Consider the following 20,561-nt stretch of genomic DNA (forward strand, 5'->3'; position numbering starts at 1 on the left):
ATTAGGAGATATACCTAATGTAAATAACGTGTTAATGGGTGCAGCACACCAACATGGCACATGTATACATATGTAACAAACCTGCACGTTGGCACATGTACCCTAGAACTTAAAGTATAATTTAAGAAAAGAAAAAAAAAAAAGAAGTGGATTATTGAATGCACTATACACATTAGTTATTATCTTTAATACTTTCAAATTATAAGTGAGGGACATCGAATCTCAAGTGTTTCAATGAATGATCATGTTCAAACAGCATAACGTTTCCAAGTTTCATTGTCCTGAAGCCCAGATCCTCTTGGTATATAAAAAATTAGTAGCACTGTCTCTAGAGTTAGAATTTTTGAATTTGAATACTAGCTCTTACCTGTTAACTGTGTACTGGAATTTTTCTAACATCTTCAAAACTCAGTTTTCTCATGCATAAGTAAAATAATAGTTAATTCTTAAGATTATTTTGAGGTTGGAATAATTTTTTAGAGCATTATTCTCAATGCCAAGCACAAAGTCAGCACTCAACAAATGGTTTCAGTGATGATGGTAATGATGATTAGATGATGATGAATCTGCTAGTTTATTCTCGTGTAAATGTTGTTTTTGTGAAAAGAATAATTAAAAATTCTTTGAATAAACAATTCCATTTCTTAATAGGGAGGAACACTGTAGTATAACTTTTTTACTGTATTGCTAATGTTTTGGACTACCTGTAATTGTCATAGATAAATTTTTTCCAATCTAATTATATACCCCTAAAAGGAAAAGAGAAATTAAATCAGCATCAATACATGTTTTCAACAATAAAACATCCAGAAAGTTATTTCAGAATATGTTGAGTTTCAATAATTAATAACTCATTGATAGAAATAGTGGTTAATATATTACAGTTGAGTCCTAGCTCATATTTCAGACACATAACTAATATTTAAATATAATATATTATACTCTTGACATTTGTGCAGACAACTCATGAGCTAGAGCCCATGATTTATTCACATCTGTTATAACACATTCTGATAATTTATTTGGAAGAAAGCAATCTGCATTAATCATTTATTAATTATTAATAAAATATAAGTGCTGCATTAAAGAACTGCTGTTCAAAAATAACCTTTTCTTGAAGCCAAGGACTTATTTATTTTCACCCTGCAATTTGTAAAGATTAATCACCTTTTAAGGCATTGTCCTCCAGTTTGACCCTGTGAGCCTTTGGGGGAATACTTCTTATATTCAGATACGAGTGCATCTGTTAGGGACTGAATTGTTTCTCCTAAAGATATATGTTGAAACCAAATTCCTGCTGGCTCAGAATGTGGTCATATTTGTAAATAAAGTGAGGCAGATGTGTTTAGTTGAAGTCATGCAGCAGTAGGGTAGGCCCCTATTCCAATATGTCTGGTGCCCTTAAAAAAATTTGTGAAGACACAGAGATATGGGGAGAACACCATGTGAAGATGGAGGCAGACATTAGAGTGCATTAGAGTGATGCATTTATAATCCAAGAAATGCCAAGGATTGCTGGCCATCACCAGAAGTTAGGAGAGAGCAACAGAGCAGAGTCTTGATGCCGGTCGCCGTGGCTCATGCCTGTAATCCCAGCACTTTGGGAGGCCAAGGGAGGTGGATCACCTGAAATTAGGAGTTTGAGGCCAACCTGGCTAAGATGATGAAACCCCATCTCTACTACAAAATACAAAAATTAGTCAGTGTGGTGGCACTTGCCTGTAATCCCAGCTACTTGGAAGGCTGAGGCATGAGAATCTCTTGAACCCGGGAGGTGGAGGTTGCAGTGAGCCGAGATCACGCCACTTCACTCCAGCCTGGGTGACAGAATGAGACTCTGTCTCACGAAACAGAACAAAACAAAACAAAACAAAAGGACAGAGTCCTGAGTCCTGGGGAAAAAAAACTAAGCCTACCAACACCTTGATTTTAGACTTCTACTCTCTAGAATTGCGAAACAATAATTTTTATCGTCATTTAAGTCACTCAATTGTGGACCTTTTTTTTAAAATTTCAAATAAAATAATTGAATTTTATTTTATTTATTTGTTTCATATTATTTCTTTTATTTATTTATTTATTATTATACTTTAAGTTCTAGGGTACATGTGAACAATGTGCAGGTTTGTTACATATGTATACATGTGCCATGTTGGTGTGCTGCACCCATTAACTCATCGTTTACATTAGGTATACCTCCTAATGCTATCCCTCCCCACTCCCCCCACCCCACGACAGGCCAGGTCCCTGTGTGTGATGTTCCCCACCCTGTAATCCAAGAGATCTCATTGTTCAGTTCTCACCTATGAGTGAGAACATGTGGTGTTTGGTTTTCTGTCCTTGTGATGGTTTGCTGAGAAAGATGGTTTCCAGCTGCACCCATGTCCCTACAAAGGACATTAACTCATCCTTTTTCACGGCTGCATAGTATTCCATGGTGTATATGTGCCACATTTTCTTAATCCAGTCTATCATTGGTGGACATTTGGGTTGGTTCCAAGTCTTTGCTATTGTGAATAGTGCCACAATAATCATACGAGTGCATGTGTCTTTATAGCAGCATGATTTATAATCCTTTGGGTATATGCCCAGTAATGGGATGACTGGGTCAAATGGTATTTCTAGTTCTAGATCCTTGAGGAATCGCCACACTGTTTTCCACAATGGTTGAACTAGTTTACAGTCCCACCAACAGTGTAAAAGTGTTCCTATTTCTCCACATCCTCTCCAGCACCTGTTGTTTCCTGACTTTTTAATGATCGCCATTCTAACTGGTGTGAGATGGTATCTCATTGTGGTTTTGATTTGCATTTCTCTGATGGCCAATGATGATGAGCATTTTTTCATGTGTCTGTTGGCTGCATAAATGTCTTCTTTTGAGAAATGTCTGTTCATATCCTTTGCCCACTTTTGATGGGGTTGATTTTTTCTTGTAAATTTGTTTAAGTTCTTTGTAGATTCTGGATATTAGCCCTTTGTCAGATGGGTAGATTGTAAAAATTTTCTCCCATTCTGTAGGTTGCCTGTTCACCCTGATGGTAGTTTATTTTGCTGTGCAGAAGCTCTTTAGTTTAATTAGATCCCATCTGTCAAATTTGGCTTTTGCTGCCATTGCTTTTGGTGTTTTAGTCATGAAGTTCTTGCCCATGCCTATGTCCTGAATGGTATTGCCTAGGTTTTCTTCTAGGGTTTTTATGGTTTAGGTTTAACATTTAAGTCTTTAATCCATCTTGAATTAATTTTTGTATAAAGTGTAAGGAAGGGATCCAGTTTCAGCTTTCTACATATGGCTAGCCAGTTTTCCCAGCACCATTTATTAAATATGGAATCCTTTCCCCATTTCTTGTTTTTGTAAGGTTTGTCAAAGGTCAGATGCTTGTAGATGTGTAGTGTTATTTCTGAGGGATCTGTTCTCTTCCATTGGTCTATATCTCTGTTTTGGTACTAGTACCATGCTGTTTTGGTTACTGCAGCATTGTAGTATAGTTTGAAGTCAGGTAGTGTGATGCCCCCCCTTTGTTCTTTTGGCTTAGGATTGTCTTGTCAATGTGAGCTCTTTTTTGGTTCCATATGAACTTTAAAATAGTTTTTTCCAATTCTGTGAAGAAAGTCATTGGGAGCTTGATGGGGATGGCATTAAATCTAAAAATTACCTTGGGCAGTATGGCCATTTTCACAATATTGATTCTTCCTATCCATGAGCATGGAATGTTTTCCATTTGTTTGTGTCCCCTTTTATGTCATTGAGCAGTAGTTTGTAGTTCTCCTTGAAGAGGTCCTTCACATCCCTTGTAAGTTGGATTCCTAGGTATGTTATTCTCTTTGAAGCAATTGTGAATGGGAGTTCACTCATGATTTGGCTCTCTGTTTTGTCTGTTATTGGTGTATAGGAATGCTTGTGATTTTTGCACATTGTTTTGTATCCTGAGACTTTGCTGAAGTTGTTTATCAGTTTAAGGAGATTTTGGGCTGAGATGATGGGGTTTTCTAAATATACAATCGTGTCATCTGCAAACGGGGACAATTTGACTTCCTCTTTTCCTAATTGAATACCCTTTATTTGTTTCTCTTGCCTGATTGCCCTGGTCAGATCTTCCAGCACTATGTTGAATAGGTATGATGAGAAAGGGAATCCCTGTCTTGTGCCGGTTTTCAAAGGGATTGCTTCCAGTTTTTGCCCAATCAGTATGATATGGGCTGTGGGTTTGTCATAAATAGCTCTTATTATTTTGAGATACATCCCGTAAATACCTAGTTTATTGAGAGATTTTAGCATGACGTGCTGCTGAATTTTGTCAAAGGCCTTTTCTGCATCTATTTAGATAATCATGTGGTTTTTGTCTTTGATTCTGTTTACATGATGGATTATGTCTATTGATTTGCATATTTTGAACCAGCCTTGCATCACAGGGATGAAGCCCACTTGAACGTGGTGGATAAGTGTTTTGATGTGCTGCTGGATTCGGTTTGCCAGTATTTTATGGAGGATTTTTACATTGATGTTCATCAGGGATATTGGTCTAAAATTCCCTTTTTTTGTTGTGTCTGTGCCAGGCTTTGGTATCAGGATGACGCTGGCCTCATAAAATGAATTAGGGAGGATTTCCTCTTTTTCTATTGATTGGAATAGTTTCATAAGGAATGGACTAGCTCCTCTCTGTACCTCTGGTAGAATTTGACTGTGAATCCATCTGCTCCTGGGCTTTTTTTGATTGGTAGGCTATTAATTATAACCTCAATTTCAGAGCCTGTTATTGGTCTATTCAGGGATTCAACTTCTTCCTTGTTTAGTCTTGGGAGGGTGTATCTGTCCAGGAATTTATCAGTTTCTTTTAGCTTTTCTAGTTTATTTCAGTAGAAGTGTTTATAGTATTCTCTGATGGTAGTTTGTATTTCTGAGGGATCAGTGGTGATATCGCCTTTATCATTTTTTATTGCGTCTATTTGATTCTTCTCTCTTTTCTTCTTTATTAGTCTTGCTAGCAGTCTATCAATTTTGTTGATCTTTTCAAAAACACCAACTCCTGGATGCCTTGATTTTTTGAAGGGTTTTTTGTGTTTCTGTCTCCTTCAGCTCTGCTCTGATCTTAGTTATTTCTTGCCTTCTGCTGGCTTTTGAATGTGTTTGCTTTTGCTTCTCTAGTTCCTTTAATTGTGATGTTAGGGTGTCAATTTTAGATCTTTCCTGCTTTCTCTTGTGGGCATTTAGTGCTATAAATTTCCCTCTACACACTGCTTTAAATGTGTCCCAGAGGTTCTGGTGTGTTGTGTCTTTGTTCTGATTGCTTTCAAAGAACATCTTTATTTCTGCCTTCATTTCATTATGTACCCAGTAGTCATTCAGGAGCAGGCTGTTCAGTTCCATGTAGTTGAGAGGTTTTGAGTGAGTTTCTTAATCCTAAGTTCTTGTTTGATTGCACTGTGGTGGGAGGCAGTTTGTTATAATTTCTGTTCTTTTACATTTGCTGAGGAGTGCTTTACTTCCAATTATGTGGTCAATTTTGGAATAAGTGTGATGTGGTGCTGAGACGAATGTATATTCTGTTGATTTGGGGTAGAGAGTTCTGTAGATGTCTATTAAGTCCACTTGGTGCAGAGCTGAGTTCAATTCTTGGATATCTTTGTTAACTTTCTGTCTCGTTGATCTGTCTAATGTTGACAGTAGGGAGTTAAAGTCTCTCATTATTATTATGTGGGAGTCTAAGTCTCTTTGTAGGTCTCTAAGGATTTGCTTTACAAATCTGGGTGCTCCTGTATTGGGTGCATGTATATTTAGGACAGTTAGCTCTTCTTGTTGAATTGATCCCTTTGCCATTATGTAATGGTCTTCTTTGTCTCTTTTGATCTTTGTTGGTTTAAAGTCTGCTTTATCAGAGACTAGGATTGCAACCCCTGCTTTTCTTTTGTTTTCCATTTGTTAGGTAGATCTTCCTCCATCCCTTTATTTTGAGCCTGTGTATGTCTCTGCATGTGAGATAGGTCTCCTGAACACAGCACACTGATGGTTCTTGACTCTTTATCCAATTTACCAGTCTGTGTCTTTTAATTGGAACATTTAGCCTATTTACATTTAACGTTAATATTGTTATGTGTGAATTTGATCCTGTCATTATGATGTTAGCTGGCTATTTTGCTCATTAGTTGATGCAGTTTTCTCCTAGCTTTGATGTTCTTTACAATTTGGCATGTTTTTGCAGTGGCAAGTACCAGTTGTTCCTTTCCATGTTTAGTGCTTCCTTCAGGAGCTCCTGTAAGGCAGGCCTGGTGGTGACAAAATCTCTCAGCATTTGTTTGTAAAGGATTTTTTTTTTTTTTTTTTTTTGAGACGGAGTCTCGCTCTGTCGCCGGGGCTGGAGCGCAGTGGCCAGATCTCAGCTCACTGCAAGCTCCGCCTCCCGGGTTTACGCCATTCTCCTGCCTCAGCCTCCTGTGTAGCTGGGACTACAGGCGCCCGCCACCGCGCCCGGCTAGTTTTTTGTATTTTTTTTAGTAGAGACGGGGTTTCACCGTGTTCGCCAGGATGGTCTCGATCTCCTGACCTCGTGATCCGCCCGTCTCGGCCTCCCAAAGTGCTGGGATTACAGGCTTGAGCCACTGCGCCCGGCCTGTAAAGGATTTTATTTCTCCTTCACTTATGAAGCTTAGTTTGGCTGGATATGAAATTCTGGGTTGAAAATTCCTTTCTTTAAGAATGTTGAATATTGGCCCCACTGTCTTCTGGCTTGTAGAGTTGCTGCTGAGAGATCCGTTGTTATTCCAATGGGCTTCCCTTTGTGGGTAACCTGACCTTTCTCTCTGTCTGCCCCTAACATTTTCTCCTTCAATTCAACTTTGGTGAATCTGACAATTATGTGTCTTGGGGTTGCTCTTCTTAAGGAGTATCTTTGTGATGTTCTCTGTATTTCCTGAATTTGATGTTGGCCTGCCCCCCTAGGTTGGGGAAGTTCTCCTGGATAATATCCTGAAGAGTGTTTTCCAACTTGGTTCCATTCTCCGTGTCACTTTCAGGTATACCAGTCAGATGTAGATTTGGTCTTTTCACATAGTCCCATATTTCTTGGAGGCTTTGTTTGTTTCTTTTTACTCTTTTTTCTCTAAACTTCTCTTCTCACTTCATTTCATTCATTTGATCTTCAATCACTGATACCCTTTCTTCCACTTGATCGAATCAGCTACTGAAGCTTGTGTATGTGTCACATAGTTCCTGTGCCATATTTTTCAGCTCCATCAGGTAATTTAAAGTCTTCTCTACACTGTTTATTCTAGTTAGCCATTTGTCTGATCTTTTTTTCAAGGTTTTTAGCTTCTTTGTGATGGGTTCAGACATCCTTCTTTAGCTCGAGAAGTTTGTTATTACCGATCATCCGAAGCCTCCTTCTCTCAACTCACCAAAGTCATTCTCTGTCCAGCTTTGTTCCGTTGCTGGTGAGCAGCTGCGTTCCTTTGGAGGAGAAGAGGCACTCTGACTTTTAGAATTTTCAGCTTTTCTGCTCTGGTTTCTCACCATCTTTGTGGTTTTATCTACCTTTGGTCTTTGATGATGGTGATGTACAGATGGGGTTTTGGTGTGGAAGTCCTTTCTGTTTGTTAGTTTTCCTTCTAACAGTCAGGACCCTCAGCTTCAGGTCTGTTGGAGTTTGCTGGAGGTCCACTTCAGACCCTATTTGCCTGGGTATCACCAGCAGAGGCTGCAGAAGAGCAAATATTGCAGAGAGGCCAATGTTGTTGCCTGATCCTTCCTCTGGAAGCTTCATCTCAGAGGGGCACCCGGCTGTATGAGGTGTCAGTTGGCCCCTACTGGGAGGTGTCTCCCAGTTAGGCTACTCGGGGGTCAGGGACCCACTTGAGGAGGCAGTCTGTCCTTTCTCAGATCTCAAACTCCATGCTGGGAGAACCAGTACTCTCTTCAAAGCTATCAAACAGGGATATTTAAGTCTGTAGAAGTTTCTGCTGCCTTTTGTTCAGCTATGTCGTGCCCCCAGAGGGGGAGTCTACAGAGGCAGGTCGGCCTCCTTGAACTGTGGTGTGCTCCACCCAGTTCGAGCTTCCCGGCTGTTTTGTTTACCTACTCAAGCCTCAGCAATGGCTGACTCCTCTCCCCTATCCTCGCTGCCGCCTTGCAGTTCGATCTCAGACTGCTGTGCTAGCAGTGAGCAAGGATCCACGGGCGTGGGACCCTCTGAGACAGGCACAGGATATAATCTCCTGGTGTGCCGTTTACTAAGGCTGTTGGAAAAGCACAGTATTAGGGTGGGAGTGACCCAATTTTCCAGGTACTGTCTGTCAGGGTTTCCCTTGTCTAGGAAAGGGAATTCCTTGACCCCTTGTGCTTCCCAGGTGAGGCGATGCCCCACCCTGCTCCATGGGCTGCACCCACTGTCTGACAAGCCCCAGTGAGATGAACCCAGTACCTCAGTTGGAAATGCAGAAATCACCTGTCTTCCGTGTCGCTCACACTGGGAGCTGCAGACTGGAGCTGTTCCTGTTTGTCCATCTTGGAACCTCCTCTCTGTGGACCTTTTTAACAGGAGCTCTAGGAAACTAATAGAGTGTCCTTTTACCACCTTTCCCAGCATGCCCACAAAGGTCTCCTAAAGCTTCTCTGAAGAAAACAAACACTCAAAAAGCTTATATGATGTTATTAGAGAACTCTGAGCAAAAACCCCAATGCCTATCTTTTACGAGATTAGTAAATTGAAGACTTAGCAATGGAAGTGATTTAAAAGGACCAAGAACAGAATAATAATCACAAAAAAAGAGCAGAGCAGCAGTGAGCCATAGAACAACCTCAAGTGGTTTCTATATGTGCAATTAGAATTCCGAAAGCAAAGGGAAGAAGAACATAAATAATATTGCAGAAATAATTGGAGAACAATATTTGCATTTTATATAAACCATAAAGCCACAGATTAAGGAAGCTTAATGAACAATGAAACATGAAGAATGGCACACCAACACAAATGGCAAACACATTGCTTAAAACCAGTGTAAAAAGAAAACCTTAAAATAACCAGAGAAGAAAAGATATAACACATAGAGAAGAACAAAGATAAGAATAACAGAATAGGCTGGGCACAGTGGCCTGTTATCCCAACACTTTGGGAGGTCAAGGCAGGTGGATTGCTTGAGCCCAGGAGTTGGAAACAACCTGGGCCACATAGTGAAAACCAATCTCTACAAAAGATACAGAAATTAGCTGGGGTCAGTGGTGCATGTCTGTGGTCCCAGCTACTGAGAAGGCTGAGGTGGGAGAATCACCTGATCCTGGAAGGTGGAGGTTGCAATGAACTCACATCATGCCAGTGCACTCCAGCCTGGGCAACAGAGTGAGACTCTGCCTCAAAAAAAAAAAAAAAAAAAAAAAAAGTTTTTTTTTGGCCAGAAAACAATGTGAATAATAAAAAAAAATTTTTTTTAAAAGGAGCAATGTGCAGAAAGAGGAACACACACGCACAAAACAACAACCTAAAATTCTATGGCTAGCGACAATATTTTCAAAAATAAAGGTAAAGTAAAACAGTGTAGACCTTTAAAGATTAAAATAATTATCACCAGTAGTTTTGCAGTGCAAGAAGAAATTTAAGTAGAAGGACAAAATACATGGAAATCTGAATATACACAAATAAGAGAACATTGGAAATGATTACTGCATGGGTAAATGCTAAGATAGTTTCTTATTTAAATCTCTGAAAGAGATAATTGGGTCTTTAAAGCAAAATTAATAAATATCTTTAGATGTTTATAATATTTGCTGACCTAACATGTACAATAGTACAAAACTTGGACAAAGGAATAAATGGATATACTCCTTTAAGGTCCTTATACTATATATGAAGTGATATACTTTTAATAAAAGATAGACTCTGATAACTTACATATTTATGTGTGTATATACATGTGTTATATATATGCACACACACATATATGTATACCAAACACTAAATATAAACATGCCTAAATCAAACTCTAAAATAAAACCTAAAGGAGATATAGCTAATAAGCCCAATAAGCCAACAAAGGAGATAAAATGGGAATTTGTATCATCTCAATTGATGCAGAAAATACATTTGACAAAATCTTACATCAATTCCTGATAAAACATCTAAATAAACTAGAAATAATAAGGAATCTTCTCAACCAGATAAAGCACATCCTCAAACATATCTGCCAGTAACATACTTTAATAGTGAAAATTGAATGCTTTGTTCCAAAGCAATATTAAACACTCTCATTGCTTGAATTCAACATTGTACTCAGATTCTCTAGTCAGTGTAATAGATGTGAAAAGGAAATCAAAGTTGTCATACTTGAAAGTAAAAAACAGAACTTTATTTGTAGTCAACATAATTTACATTGTAAGAAAATCATAAGGAATCTACAAAAAAAATGTTAGGAGTAACAAGTGAATTTAGCAACATTGTAGTATATAATGCAAATAAACAAAATCCAATTATATTTCCAGATAGTGATATAGAAATATCAGAAACTGAAAATAAAAACTTATCTTTATGTCAGATATATTAAATACATATTCAGGGATAAGTCTGACAAACTATATGTGATTCCAGTACACTGAAACCTACACGATATTTCTGAGAGAAATAACAAATACATTAATGGAGAAGTATTTTCATTTTCCTGAATCAGAAGACTCAAATTGATAATTTATCAGTTCTCCCTAAATTAATTATAGATGCAACACAATCTCAATCAAAATGCCAACAGAACATTATTTGGTTTTAGAAAATGACAAGCTGGACCAAAACTCCATATAGAATTGCAAAGAACCTAGATTACTGAAGACAAAATTGAATAAGAACAACCAATTAGTGAGGCTTACACTGTCTCTGTTCAAGACATGTTACAAGGTTACAATAATTAAGAAAAATGTAATATTGGTGTCAATAGATAGAGAGATCAATGGTACATACTAAGGCCGAGATACAGACCAGATATATTTAGTGGCATAATCTTCAACAAAGCTGCAAAAATAAGTTAGTAGAGAAAAATGTCCTTTCAACAAATGGTGCAAAAACACTTGGGAAATTGAGATATATATATATATATATATGTGTGTGTATATAAGTATATGCCAAAAATAAAAAATAAAAAGAACTTCCTTTTATTGTATTGTAGAAAAAGTTAACTCAAAATCAATCATGGACTTAAATATAAAGCCTATAACTATAAAAATTTCTATAGAAAAACATAGAATAAATCTTCATGACTTCTAGTTAGGCAAAGCTATTTAAAGTTATGACACAAAAGCACAATTCATAAAAGAAACAAAATGATAAATTGGACTTGAAAATGTCTGCTTTTTGAAAGATCCTATTATGAAACTAAGCAGGTAAAGCACAAAATTAAGAAAAAATAATTGCCAAAACCATAAAGGGATTGGGTCCAGAATGCATAAAAGACTCAAAACTCAACAAACAAGCAACCCAATTAAAAAATGTACAAAAATGTAAACATCCCCCTTATCGAAGAAGATATACAAATGGAAAATAAGCATGTGGAAAGAAACTCAGCACCATCAAATCCTTAGGAACATGTAAATTTCAACTTGAAAGAGATAGTACAACATACGTCTAAATTGGCTAAAATTAAAATTTATGAACATTCTGAGAGTTGCTGAGGATTTAGAAGAATCAGAACTCTCAGATACTCCTGGTGGAAATAATAAACCATAGACCTCTTTGGGGAGCAGTTTGCCCTTCTAGATACTTAACAAAGAGATATAAAAGCATAAATCCATAAATCCATAAAGATATTTGCACATAAATGCTCATAGCAGCTTTATTTGCAAGATTCAAAACTTAGAAAGAACTTAAATATTCATCAATAACAATGAAAATGTGCAAACTATTGTAGGCATCTTGGAATCATAGTGGTGAGAAAGAACAAGACAAGGAGTACATTGTATGTTATTTCATTTACATATGTAATTCCAGGAAATAGTAAATAACATAGTGACAGATGTAGATCAGTCAATGCTTGGGTACCAGGGAGAGTACATGGCAAGGAGGGATTATAAATGGGCATGAAGACTTAGAATGTTATTGGATACATTCATTATCTTATCTGTGGTGATGGTTTTATATATACATATGTATATAACCACATACATATACATACATCTGCAGTTTGTTGCAGACAAATTATACCTAAATAAAGCTGTTAAAAGTCACATAGGTTTACTTCTTGGGAGGTGGCTCCTTCCTAGGATGGTAAGAGTGTGACAGAATAGGCTTATTAGTCTTAAGGTTATAGAGATCCCCATACTTGAATACACAAAAGAATTGAAAAAGAATGCCTTTCCATCTAGCACATTTTGTTACCTGTTTCTTCTGGTCCTCACCTCCCCTTTTATTTGAACCATCTTTCTCCTTTTCCCCTGAAGTCCATACCTTTGTTCTATTTCCAGTAGTTTCTCCTCATTACAAGCCTCTGATTTTTGCTGGTTTTTCTATATATCCCTGAGAATTCAAGCCATTCCAGGCAATCAGACCTTCCCACACGATCCTTATACCTTATGTAACAATATAAAAGAGAGCCCTAGAGCCCTTTGAACTTACCCATGTACTGGAACATCTGAAGCCCACTCTCAAAATTTACTGTAGTACTCAGAAACCCAGTTGTGGCCGCCACTGTCAGTAGGGAGCCCTTCTTTAGATAATGAGTGCTTGTTAACCATTTTTCTATTCCACAGCTTTTAGGATGATCAGAAGTTTCCTTTGTCATACCTCAGCTTGCTCCCGCATGGCAGTCTTAACCCACATACCTCTTGTGACTCTTGGTGGTTGGCCTCACCTGTTTTTATCTATCCTTTGCAAGAATACTTTCTCCCCTAGTTTTTATTATTTTTGTTTTAGTTGTTTTAAGATGTTGGTTTAAAATTTTTTTTATTTTTTTATTTTTTGGGGGGTGTGTGGGGGCTAGTTCTCCTAGTTGCTTTCTGTATTGGGAGATTTGAAAATATTAAGACCGATGCTATTGGTGCCGTACTGCTCTGTCACTAATCCTTCTAACTACATTTTACAAATAATCTTTTTATCTCAGAACACTTTCAGATCTTCAGAAGAGTTTTGAACATAATACAGAGTTGTCTCACACCCAGTCTCCCCTATTACAATCTTATATTAGTTAGATAGACTTGTCACAATGAGCATTCATACTTAATTCAGTTTCCCTTAGTTTTAGCCTGATGCCCTTTTTCTGTCCCAGATGCCATTTAAGATCTATTACATCTAATCATCATTCCTCCTTTAGGTTCTTCTTGGCTGTGACAGTTTCTCAGACGTATCTTGATTTTGCTGTTGTTATTGTTGTTAGTACTTATCAACTCTTTTTATCTTTTCAGTAGACTGTTTAATTCATGGGAAGAATTTTCATGTTTGCCCACTTCACTGTTGTATCCTCATTACATTGGGCTCATACGTATTGTTGAATAAATAAAAGATGAAAAATAAATAAATGTACTAGCTAAATGTGGTTAGTCTGATTTTTCTTATGGACAAAAAGCTAAAATTGGTATTATATATGCCTTTAAAGAAAACATGAAAAATTAATAAATTATTAGTATATATAAATATTATTTGGTAGGCAATGTTTTACCACATGCATGCTCAACGAGAGAAAGTGTTTTGTAAAACAATTACTTTGTATTAAAATACTTGCAGGTCACTGATGTCATCCATCATTTATACTTTATGAAAATTAAATTAAGTTCAAAATAAGGCAAGCTTCCAGGATGATAAACTGACTTACAAATTGAATATATAACTTATAAATTATTTATGATGAAGATCAAGTTCAATTTTATTATTGTTTATCCGTATTTAAAAAATACTTTAAAATAGTTCATTGCCATTCAGTTTGCCTGAATTCTCTAAAATTGTATTAAATACATATGTATATGCCCTTTAACACATTTAAACAGCAGTACAATCACAAATGTGGCTCCAAATATGGGTTTGTCCTTCACTTCAAAAGAATTCCACCGTTTTCTTTTTGATGTGTAGTTTGACGTCCAGGTGGAGCAGTTTGTAGTTTCCAAATGACCATCTGAGGAAACTACACATTTTTCAGCCATTCTTTCCTCTTAAAAGTAATGAACAATTTCTGGGGGGCAAGTGAATAAGCTGTCTGTGGTGTATTGATACAAAACTTCTATTTTCCCCCACAGTAAGAGTGGGAGTCCTGTAGATAACAAATTATTGCAGTGAGGAACAGCAAGTATCTCAGGAACCTGGAGACAAGATGACTTTAATAAATCCTGCAATGCCTATTCGCAGTGAAAGTTTAGAAACATCAAACTTGTTACCAAAACAATGCCCTTTCTCCCTTTCACTGAAGGGAAAGAACAGTTAGATACTTTTCCTAAAATAATATCAGTGTATCAGATTAGCTATTTATAAAATGATCATTTGTGCCTATGGTCAAATTCATATAAAAGTATACATGGAAAACGCCCTCTAGATCTGTGTATCAAACTTTGAGAGGGATATAGGTTAATGAGAGCAAACTAGAAGCTATTGTAAGTGGTAGGGAAGAAAAGTTTCACTACCTGCTACATATTGTTTACCTGCAACTTATATGTATTACTCCTTATAGATAAAACATGAGGTATTCAATATATTTTTACTAAACATATTTTATAGAAGAAAAAAGTGGAGTTAAATTTTCCAAGAACATATTATAAGCAAATGGAGTAGCTGGGTTTCCAGTCCACATCTGCCTGACTAAAGAAGCAAGAGTCTATTTGTGGTACTATGCCTGGCTGCCATAAGAAAAACAAAAAACAAAAAACAAAAAACGTACTTGATGGCTTAAGTAACATAAATTTATTCCTCACAGTTCTGAAGGCTGGATGTCCAAGATGAAGGTGTCGGCAGATTTGGCTTGTTTTGAAGCCTCTCTCCTTGGCTGGCAGATGACTGCCTTCTCACTGTGTCCTCACATAATCTGTTCATGTGATGTCTGGTGTCTCTTCCTCTTTAAGGATGCCAGTCCTGTTGGATTATGGCCCCACATTTATAAACTCATTTAACCTTGATTACCTCTTTCAAGACCATCTCTCCAAATACAGTCACATTGAGGATTCAGGTATCAATATATGAATTTGGGAAGGCAGACACAATGCAGTCCATAAGACTACTAGATTAGAGTCTAGCATAAAACTAGAGAAATGCTTGATGAAAAGGAGACTCCTTGGGCTGGAGAATAAAATATTAGATTGAGAAACTTATTTAGATGGCTGTGATGCCAAAGAAGGATTTGACTTTCTCCATGTGGTTTCAGAGGATTAACCTAAAACTAATTTGAAGAAAGTACAAGAAGGTACATTTGGGCCTTCAAAACCAAAAGGATCTCTACAGGTGCCCAACCATAAAAAAAATGTTGTCTACATGGTGACCTCCCTGTCTTCAAAGGAGCTGATATTCGGGATAGAGTCAAAACCTGCACTCTTCGATGTGGCAGCACTAGCCACATGTCACTATGAAAATTAAAATGAATTAATTTGCATTTCTCTAATGATTGCAAAGCCTAGCATTTTTTCTTGCATTTGTTGGTCACTTGTACGTCTTCTTTTGAGAAGTGTCTGTTCATGTCCTTTGCCAATATTTTAATGGAGTTATTTGTTTTTTCCTTGTTAAATTAAGTCCCTTACAGATTCTGGATATTAGATCTTTGTCAAATGCATAGTTTGCACATATTTTCTACCATTCTGTAGGGTGTCTGTTTACTCTTTAGATAGTTTCTTTTGCTGTGTAGAAGCTCTTTAGTTTAATTAGGTACCTCTTGTCAATTTTTGTTTTTATTGCAATTGCTTTTGGGGACTCAGTCATAAATTATTTGCTAAGGCCAATGTCCAGAATGGTATTTCCTAGGTTTTCCTCTAAAATTTTTATAGTATTAGGTCATAGACTTAAATCTTTAATTCATCTTCAGTTGATTTTTGTATATGGTTAAAAGTAGAGGTCCATTTTAATTCTTCTGCACATGGCTAGCTAATTATCCCAGCACCATTTATTGCATAGGGCATAAGGGAATAAGGGGAAGGAAGGGAGTCCTTTCTCCTTTGCTTGTTACTGTTGACTTTAAGATCAGATAGTTGTCAGTAGGTGGCTTTATTCCTGGGTTCTTCATCCTATTGCTTTGGTCTGTGTCTCCACTTTTGTACCAACACCATACTGTTTCGGTTACTTTAGCCTTGTAGTATAGTTTGAAGTAGGATAATGTGATATCTCCGGCTTTGTTCTTTTGTTTAGAATTGCTTTGGCAAATCAGCCGCTTTTTTTTTTCTTTTTGGTTCCACATGAATTTTAGATTAGTTAAAAAAGAAATATTCAGAGAGAGAAAAATATTTTTTAAGGCAAAGCCCACAGTGAGCTGTCCTTTAATGCTGCAGAACCCCCACTTGAAAGAACAGAACAGCAATTACTTGGATGGTTTGAGCTGATGCCCTCAGCTGAGGGTTCTCATAGAAGCAGCATAGCTGGCCATGGGCTTAGCCCTCAGATGTGTATATATATTACTATTTCCTATTTTACTGGTGTTCAGATTTAGTACTTGGAAATAAACAGACACAGTAAGGAGAAATTACACATATTTTTTCTTAAAAAACTGGGTTTTTTTTTGTTCTAATTCTGTGAAAAATGATGTTGTAATTCGATAGAAGTAGTGTCGAATCTATACACTGTTTTGGGCAGTATGGCCATTTTAACAATATTGATTCTTCTGTTCCATGAGCATGGGATGTTTTTTCATTTGTTTGTATTATTAATGATTTCTTTCAGGAGTGTTTTTGAGATACCATCTCGTGCCTGTCAGAATGGCTATTATTTTAAAAAGACAAAAAATAATAGATGTTGGTGAGATTTTGGAGAAAAGGGAATGCTTCCGCATTATTGGGGAGAGTATAAATTAGTTCAGCCACTGTGGAAAGCAGTTTGGAGATTTCTCGTAGAACTTAAAACAGAACTGCTATTTAACCCTGCAATCCCACTACTGGGTATATCTCCAAAGGAAAATAAATCATTCTATCAAAAAGACACATGCACTCGTATATTCATCAAAACACTCTTTGTGACAGCAAAAACGTGGAATCATTCTAGATGCCCATCAACAGTGGACAGGATAAAGAAAATGTCGTACATTAAAAAGGACAAATTCATGCCCTTTGCAGCAACATGGGTGCAGCTGGAGGCCATTTCCTAAGTTAACAGAAACAAAAACAGAAAACCAATTGCTGTATATTCTCCCTTATTCTCACAACTGGGAGCTGAACCTGGAGTATGCATGGAGATAAAGATGGAAACAATAGACACTGGGCACTGCGGACTACTGTAGGGTGGAGAGCAAGGGTTGAAAAACTACTTTTGGGGTAATGTGTTCGCTACCTGGATGGATCATTCAAACATACACCAAACCTTAGCAACATGCAGTTTGCCCGTGTAATAAACTTTCACATATACCACCTGAACCTAAAATAAAAGTTGAAAAAAACAAATAAAAATGAATAAACTAATTAAAATTAAATAATATTAAATATTTATTTCTTCAGTTTCCCTAGTGAAATTTCAAAATATTAACTAAAAAAGTCATCACTGAGATCTACAAATATAGATTCATGTTTTCTTCTCTATTTCTTCTCTTTTTAATCTTAGCAATGTTTATATCTCCAGAATATAGATGTTTTCACACTTGTGACATGGTAGATGCAATTTTTTGAGGCTATTCTTTTTTATTTTAATTTGTTTACATTTCTTTTGTAACAGGGTCTTACTCTGTTGCCTAGGTTGAGTGCAGTGGTGTGTAGGGCATTTTTTTTTTTTTTAATCAGCACTTCCCTTTTACCCTTTTTGGGTCTTTCCTACCTGATAAAAATTTAAAGGCAAAGTCATCATTGACATGCAAGAACTTCTCAGTCTCTTTCCTGAATCATCAAGGATAAAACATCTAGGGAGGGGAGGTTTCGTCATTGACTTGAATTACATAGTTACATAGAATCAAAAGTTAGTAAACTTTTTCTTTTTTTCTCATTCATGGAAGTGATAGAGAAGATTGTTTGCTTCAGTTATGTCTAATAAAAAGTACAAATACAGAGGAGGAAATTGAGATGCAGAAAGAGAAAACAACCAGTAAATGTATGTCAGATTTCAAACTAGGATCCATGTTTCCCAATTCAATCACATTGCTTTGTTTTCAAAAGCTATCTCATTCTTCCATCGGTCCTTTAAAAAATAAATCTATATAGTTAAGTCACTGTCCCTTTCCCCTTCTCTGATAATTATTGACAAACAATGAGTATGTTATAATTTCCAGAGTCAGATATTCAAAGAAATATTTTAAAAGATATACTGATGCCATGAAAAAAGTATCATCAAATATCATTGAGCATCAATTACATTTAAAAGACAAAGTTCTAACACTACTATTTTAAGAAAATATTATGAAGTTATTCAACATGTTTTTGTATTAAAATGAATGTAAAATTCCAAGATAATATAAAACCATGCATTTGTTGGACTGATTATATAGATATACCTATATTTGTATCTTTATATATATATCTATAAGGATATATGTTGATCTATATCTATATCTCTATATAGGTAACATTATTAATATGCATATAGAAATAAAGATATGTATATAAATAGAGGTAGACTTTGATGTCTTCCTCTATTAACATTATTAAAGAAACATTATTAAATTATAATTATAAAATTATAAAATTATATTGTATGAAAAGTCACTGTTCTGACTGGTCTAAAGGCTCTAGAAACTATCCTGGCCTTCTAGGAACTTACCTTCTAAAAAAAAGTCCAACATTTCAGTTTCTCTTTTGTTATAGGACACTGTAAGTGCTATTATAGAAATATACACAAAGGCTAGTTTATTAAAGAAAAAAAGGCTATTTCAAACAGAAAGAATTCATAAGAGAGCTGACAATTCTTTTCTGACTTCAAAGCAGAGTAGGATTTCAAAGGGAAATTTTTTGAAAGGTGAATGCATGCATTTTTGTAAGATAATCTTGGCCTCACTATATATGGTACCCAGGGCAGTACTCTTAACCTTGACTTCCCATTTAAATAACCTAGGAAACTTTTAAAACACACATGCCACGGTCCCTGCCCCTAAGATTATGATTTGATTGATCTCAGGAGAAACCTGCTTATAGGGATTTTTAGGAGCTCTCTGGAAGATTTTCATGAGCAGTCAAGGTTGAGAACCATTGCCTTACATGATAGTCAAGAGATTGTGTGAGGGGAAAATTGGCTGTTTTACAAGGCTGTTGTAGAAATCTACTATTTATAAAATGATGCTACTCAAGAGGCTTCATAATAATTTAATAAAATTCATTGTTTTGTAGATAAAGGGGAAACAAAAACATTTACTGTCTTATGTAAGATAAAATGAAGTGCCCATTCCAGTGCATAGCACATAAAGGATGAGGGAAATAAACTAATATTTTACTCAATAGCTCATGTAAATTTAGGACTGGGATAGATATGATCACAGAAATAATCTTAATTTATCCTCATATAAACTGCTTTATGTTGACTTGCCTATTTCCTACCTAATAATTTTATGTATGTATATACGCATGCATACGTAGACACCAAAGTATAGAACTCTTAAATGCCAACATTATACTAACAAGCACTTTGTTTCCAGCCAAATGTTATGAAACACTTTGCTTTTTAAGTGTCAACAGCACTATTGATGCCACAACCTGACACAGCCTGGGTTAAAACAAAGGCCAGATCTTCAAATGTCACTGTAGATTATCACCACATTGCAAGGTAACATGCTTACCACCAAATCACAGCATTCACATTGGTGGACTGCCTGGCGCAATGCGTTCAGACAACACTTGCTCCAGGAGTAATATTTCCTTAATTAGCAACGAGCAGAACATAAAGAGGGAAAACTTAAGCTCCCAAGGAAATTCTTTTAAGTTTTATCTGAACAAACAGTGACAGACACCTACAAGACTCTTTCAGCTCTGGCCCCTGTTCATTCTTCAACTTAATTTTCTGCCACCATCTTCCCTGACTGGCTCAGAACACACTGGGCTCCTTCACCACGCTTGTCATCTTCACACACTATGAAGATAATCACACTCTTTTTACCTCCAGGCGCTTTCATGAGCTGTTCTCTCTTGCATGTTATCATCTTGGACAGGTTGTACCCAACCACTTTAATTTTAAACAGACTCCTCTTGTTTTCTGTTGGTGTCTCTATTTTATTTTTCAGAGAATATATTGCAAATTTTAATTATGCTTTCCAAATATAAGCCCCATGAGAGTAAGGAGCTAATTTACTCTGTTCATTACAGTGTACCAAGCACCTAACACCAATTTCATTTTAGTAGTCACAAATAGTTTTTTAATGAATAAAATAAATTAATAAAGAAATACAGCTCCAGCAGATATGTAATATAGAAAAAAATCTAGCAATTGAAGTACAGCTTCTATGAGTAGACCTTTGCCCAAACTGTTTATGGATTATAGGAGGGTACAATGCAATGTGCAGTTTCTCTTTCAGCT

This window comes from Macaca mulatta, chromosome 20 (assembly GCF_049350105.2).
Source record: "Macaca mulatta isolate MMU2019108-1 chromosome 20, T2T-MMU8v2.0, whole genome shotgun sequence".
NCBI classification, from domain to species: Eukaryota; Metazoa; Chordata; class Mammalia; order Primates; family Cercopithecidae; genus Macaca; species Macaca mulatta.